The sequence below is a fragment of the Oculina patagonica genome, chromosome 5, assembly GCF_052425735.1.
Source record: "Oculina patagonica isolate OP01 chromosome 5, crgOcupat, whole genome shotgun sequence".
NCBI classification, from domain to species: Eukaryota; Metazoa; Cnidaria; class Anthozoa; order Scleractinia; family Oculinidae; genus Oculina; species Oculina patagonica.
The window spans coordinates 15,165,778-15,172,428 of NC_135762.1; the positions used below are offsets into that span (position 1 = coordinate 15,165,778).

Sequence of the window (6,651 nt, forward strand, 5' to 3'; positions counted from 1 at the left end):
TGCAATGACCTAAAAGCAGTAGTTAACTCGGGCCAGTAAGCTGGTTAGTCTGAGCATGGAGCCAGAGCCACCTGTTTCTCGTGCGCAGGATCCGCCGGCTAAGAGGGACAAAAGCTCTGGAAACGAGATTGGGTCGACTCATCTGGGTTGACGAAAACAGAAAAATTCTTAAGCCTAAAGGCACAGTTACTGTTATGATCAATCCTGTTCCAATATACTGGCTGGACAACAGCTGAACGCGCAAGATATTTAATCGTAAAAAGGCTGAAAACGAGTTCTATCCCGAGTCCGCACGGAGATTGGGGGTGGGGTGTATAATAAACTGGGCTTGAGAATGAAAACGGCCTGAAATATTTTGCCAAAAAATATTGAAGACCAATCTATGCATAAAAAATATTTATTATTCACAACAATACGGGTAATTACATGAACCTATTCTCATCAAATGCACATGCACAGAATCCACTTCTTAAATGTCGTCGATAATACGGACATTGTATAATCATATCCTCATCAAATTTACATGCAACACTGTTTACAAATCTTTGTACAAAATCCACTTCTGATATGCCGTGGATTGAGGTCTCTTTAAATTATAACAATACTCTCTCCAAAGTACATGTTATTGAGTTCATATAGTTCCCTGTCTTTACAGGAAAGTTAAGTTTGGAAGCGAACCCACTGTCCATTTCTCCAGCGGATGCTCCCTCATAAACTGTGCAAACTGACAGGCTTCACGCATCAATCTCTGTGATTCAGAGTCATTTGATTGCGGGACGTCTGGTACCTCACTTTGTTCAGACTCGTTCCGTGGAAACGAGGTTGCTCTTTGCTCTGCCAGTTTGTTGATTTCAGGAGAGCTTAAAGACTACCAGCTGCTGAAGCCTGTTGCTTCTGTCAATCAGTGCATGTTTTTCGAGGATAATCTGTTCCTCGAGAGCTTGGATCTGTTGCTCCATTTGAGCTTTCATCTTTAACAACTTTGCCCTCTCGGAGTTTAACAAGGAACTACGAACCCTCTGCTTCCTACAGGAAATGACAAACGGCATGTTAATAAAGCATTTTTCTTTTATTTAATGTAATTTTTTCTATTATAATCTACCAAGAACTATAACGATAAGTGCCCCAAGAACCAACACGATGCCACGCGGGCAACGTGTCCCCAGAGCCACTTGAAAGTAGAGTAAGCATTGAGAACAATGTTGTTAAAATTCAAAAGTGCTAAAAATTGTATTCAATTTCTTTGTTTTCTTATTTTTGTAAACGTTTTCTAGTTCAGGGGGATGCTTCTAGTAATCAAGTGTTCGGTTGAAGTAATTTTGTTTAGCAGTGCGACAGGCTCAGTAGCCTACTGATCAATCGGCTTGTTCCGGATCGAGTGGACCGAGTTAGAGCCCTGGGCTGGAGTCATTGTGTTTGTGGCCATTTTTTTCCCATAAGCCACTTGTTCTTACCCGGATGACTCGGCCTGGGGCATGAGAAACAAATGGCTCTGAAGACACATGATTTGTTTTGCTAGATTCTTTTAACAAAGGGAATTTAAAGCTTGCCAATATTAACCAAGGAAATTAATCAACCGATTTGAAATCCATTTGAAGTAGAAGATTTATTAACGATTGATTTGAATAAGAAAATAAGATCTAGCCAATAGAATCAAGTGTCTCCACAGGGGCGGATCCAGGATTTTAAAAGGGGGGGGGGGTGGTGGATGGAAGACCATTAGGGCCTAACCCTAACCCTAACCCTAACCCTAACCCTAAGTGGCGGCAGACGGCGAAACGTGGCGTAACAACAACCAGACATGAGCGAGAGCTAATTTTTCTTTCTTTCTTTATTTTCTATTTCAAATAAAGTGACATTTCGAATATTTTTTACTGAAAAATGGGTGATGGATATCCACCCCCCGCCCCCCCCCCCCCCCCTGTATCCGCCCCTGCTCCAGAGCCACTTGTTCCTTGAGCCCCAGGCTGAGCCGGCTAAGATGGACAAGCGGCTCTGGGGACTAGAATAGCTTGTGGTAAGGACCGACTTTACTCTCACGTGAATGTATCTCTTCTACACATCACACACTAGGTGTATAAATAGATACCGCCAAATTTAATGCTAGAGGGTAACCTTACAACAGACTAGCATCCCATCCAAGAAATACTCCTAGTCGCTTACAGCCATGGATGTGCACTGGACTCGAACGCAGACTTTTTCTCGCATTTCAAAAGTAAACTCGGTTTTCTTTATGGAGTAAACAAGTACATTTTTATCGCCTTACTGAAATGCAGTATGACAAAAAAAAGTGAAACGTATACCGTAAAATTCCGGTTATAAGCCCCCCCGCTTATAAGCCCCCCCGGTTATAAGCCCATCAACCTGGAAACAAAAAAATACATCCGGTTATAAGCCCCCCCGGATATAAGCCCCCCTCTACCGGATGACAGTACTGAACAGGGCTAAATGTTGCTTTTTGTGCGTTTTTAGTTTAATAACGTATTTCGATCAACACTCCCGAGGCTCGTTTTGAAACGTTTTTTTCCTTCCGCTTATAAGCCCTCCCGAATATAAGCCCCTCCGCTTATAAGCCCATCCAAAAACCCTTACGAAGTTGTATAAGCCCAGGGCTTATAACCGGAATTCTACGGTATTGGGAGTGCCTTTGAAATACTGTAAGAACAAAAACAGTCAGACGTTTTGGGGATGCAACCCCATCAGTATTTGTAAATGTCTCAAAGACAAAACCGTGTTATATTTGCCGAGACATCTACAAACACTGATGAATAGGCTATCCCCACATCGTCTGAAACATGTTCCAAACGCCGGCTTACTGCCGTGCCCGACTAAATTTAAGAAAATATTCAACTTAAGTACGGCGGATGCGGAACGTTTGAAACCATTTAGTTCGGCGTCCTGAATTTAGTTAGGCACGACTTCTTAGCATGGCAGGCCTTGCCATGCGGCACGGCAGTAGCGCGACTTGTTTTAAAGTTATTTTGCAGCTTTTTGTTGTCACTGAATTAATTTGAACTTGGCGCGACTGTATTTTAAAAAGTTTATTATTAGTTAGACATTTGAAACCATTGCCGTGCTATCCTCGTGCCACTACCAGGACAAATTCATTTGAGTTCGACACGGCAGAAGTACGACGTTTTGAACAGGCCTGACTTTTTTGCAGTATCTCTAAGGCACTCCCAATAAAGGTTTCACTATTTTGATCATTCAGTTTGAGTGCTACGCAGCAAATCTAAAACTCTTTTTCTTTTTCTGGAATGCGACATTTACCACCAAAAACGCGCATTAAATAGATAAAGAACAGGGGGTGATTAATGAACGTTGTTTGTCCGTCGCATTCGGCAGCAGAACGCTTGTGAGAGCGAAGTTCTGATTGTAAACTTTTCTTACTTTATATTTTCTTTCTTACGGTGCGTGGCGCGTCGGTTATTTTCGTTGATCTTGTAAATCGCAAACAAAAACAGCGAAATAACGGTCAAACCTTTTAAGTTCCTTTTTCTCCTTTCTCTTTTCTTTGTAAGAACTCCAAGCGATACCCATTTTGAGCAGTTTAATAAGTTATTTTCTCTCTTTGCAAAAGATCGTCTGAAGCAAACGGATTTGTTTTGCGACTGAAAAACTTTCCTTTATGACATAACAAAGGGAAAGATGCGCGTGCACAAAACAGCCAATGAGATTTGTTTTCGTTGCGTCTGATGCTAGCGCGCGCTCGAGTGCAATCTCGTGCACCACTCATGTCCTGCTCATGTCCTGTCGTATCAGAGTCCGCCAACTTCTTTTTCAGCAGTAATGTTATAGCTAACTCGGCGCTCGCCCCTCTTGTTCTATCTCTTATAACCCACCCGTTAATTTTTGCGTGCGCTCATTGGACAAAACGCATCAAGTGGTACAAAATCGGACGACGGGTATCAGCGAATACACCCCGTCCGATTTGATATCCGTCGCCCGATTTTGTAGGCAAGCAAAAAATAAACGAATAAACCCCTATCTGGCTTGCTGGTATATTGGAGGATAATGCTCTTGGCTGAAAGATTGTCCTCAAACTTTCACAGTTGCCCTCGAAGCTTCGCTTCTCGGCCAACTGTTCATTTCTCGACAATCTTTCAGCCTAGGGCATTATCCTCCAATATACCAGCCGCCTGAAGAGGTTTATTTACTAAATATCCAACGCGCGCGAGTGGAATAATTGTTACTTCCTATTTTAACTATAAGGAGGTTCTCCGGAAAATCCTTCTTTTTCAGTTTCAGTAAAGAGGTTTGTTTATGAAATCATTAACACAAGACATTTAGATATGTTTGATGTTGGAAAAGACGGATTTGCCGGAGAACAAAATTGTTCAAAAGTTCATGTGGTAAATCGGAGAATATTACCCCTAAATCGGAGTATACTATTCTCCGATTTAGCCATAATCGCACTGTTCGTCTGACTCTCCACAAGCAAGAGGCTCTTTTAAATAATTTCAAGGCATGTCGAGTTTTCTTCTTTGTGTAAGCATTTTCTTGCTCCTCAGTAAAAGATTTCATTTTGGCTTCAGTGAACTTCACGAATCGATCTCGATAGCTCGCCATTTCCAACCGGCGTTGGCAGCTTTGCATAAACAACCGTGCAAAGGCGGGAAATGACGTCATCCATGTCCTCACTGGTGAGGATATGGAAAATACGCCACTACAGTCCCGGATGCAGATTCGTTTTACGAGTGGTCTATTTTCCAGTAAAACACTCGCGGCTATATAATAGAGGATATTACACGGCGGCACGAAGAAATGAATTTTATTTTCAAGTGGTAAAGCAATATTTTACGAATGAGCGCAGCGAATGAGTAAAATATTGCTTTTACCGTCTTCTGATCGAATACATACTAGTTATGCAACGCTTTCGAGTGGTATACTATGGAATATCCCACGAGTCACTTGTATTTTCTCGGTATACATACGAGCCTTTAGGCGAGTGTGTATACCAAGAAAATACAAGTGACAAGTGGGATATTCCATATTATTATTCAACAGATGCGCGCGCTGCCCATATATGGTCAACATGTTAACGATATCTGTCATCCGTACATAACAGATATCCTGCGATATTCGTAGGTTGCGAAGATTCGTCCGAAATCTTGTAAAGCGCTGCACAATTGCAGTTTTTCTATGTGCAAAATGTGTTTCGTTGACAATTTGTTGAATAATAAGTATACCACGAGAAAGTGTTGTGTAACTCTAACTTGATTTGACAAAAGGTGTCTCCCGAAATTTGACATGACACCGTAGTTCTGAAGCCCTATTTCTGTAACGAACGCTGAATGAGGGCTAATTTTAGCTCAAGTTTAACGTAAGGTACTCTAGTTTATGTGTTTTTTAACCAAAAAGACTGCATATACGGCATTTTGTTTAAATCAAGAATTCTATCAATTTAATTAAGAGTGTTTACAACTTGAAATGTGAGTCAAAATTAATACCAAGATAGACATAAGAAAACACTCGGCGGAGAGCTGAACTGTAGCTTTCTTAAAGCATGCACGTCTCAAATAAACTGAACTAAAGCATTCTACATCGACATTCGATTCAACTTTAAGCAAATCAGGCGAAATATCTGAGGAAGCGGGCGTGTGTTATCTCAATTGTCAACTTCATTGTCGCGGCCGGAAATGCACACGATCGCATCGCCTCCCACTAGCGAACCACAGAGAACTATGAACTATGAGTGTTAGCTAGGCGGAGAACGCCTAAAATTGAGGAAAAAAAGAAAACTACTACTCACATCAGCGCTTGAAGCGATTCCTTGGCTATCTACTCCGACATGTTTCTTTTAGAAATAACCGACAATGTCCCGGATGTATTTGAATGTCGTCGAGCGCGTAACGCCCGCTTCCCAAACTTCAACAGTAAAAAACTAAGTCTTTAGCCACGGTAAAGTTCAAGCCAAATATCGTTATGACCGCCTTCAAATCAGCCCGTATAGTCTAGTTCCGAGTCCTAATTGATGTGGCTAAAGACCTTTGCTGTCTAAAGCAAGCTCAACATTATCTGTACCTGGCAAAACGAGCCGACCGGTTATCTGTGTTTAACCGCCTAAAGCTCGGTTTGAGGTACGATAACAGCCGACGCACAACTTGCAAATCGTAAGACTTTCACCTTCACGGGACTTAATGATGTCCTCCGGCAAACTTCCTTTAGACAGCAGAATGGAAAGCTATAGATCACAACTGTTCTACTAGTTAGCGCGCGCAACTAATATTCAAATGATAGAGAGGGGTTGGAGTTAGAGACTGGGCTAGACTCACCACAAGTAAATCTAGAGGGAGGGAGACGGGGGGGGGGGGGAGAGAGACAGGGAGGGAGAAAAAAAAAGTAAGATTGAATTCACTACATTAGACAGGGCGACATTTCATTGGAAGAAAGCCGAACAATTCTCCGTATCCTCAAAAAAAAAAAAAAAATGAAACCCCATACATTTCTTAACAGCCCGATAGCCACCTTTTATCAAATCAAGTTAGAACTATATTATACCATAGAAAATACGCTCACTAAATTTCGTCGAGAATACAATCGCAGCGCACGATGGGAAGGTCGGGTTGAATACCGTCGAATATACAACGGCTTTCCTGTATTCTGATTGCCTGTATTTTCTATGGCATGGTATAAAGGCATACACGAGAT

The 6,651-nt window shown here is 41.8% G+C and overlaps 1 long non-coding RNA gene across 1 annotated transcript; it reads right to left on the reverse strand.

The window, feature by feature from the left end:
* Window positions 1–422: 422 nt before the first annotated feature.
* Window positions 423–3,612, reverse strand: LOC144655718 (uncharacterized). Its single transcript, XR_013571179.1, has 2 exons — window positions 3,482–3,612; window positions 423–1,026 (listed from the first exon to the last, which is right to left on the reverse strand). It is a non-coding gene; the product is annotated as an uncharacterized LOC144655718 (long non-coding RNA).
* Between the last annotated feature and the right edge of the window lie 3,039 nt (window positions 3,613–6,651).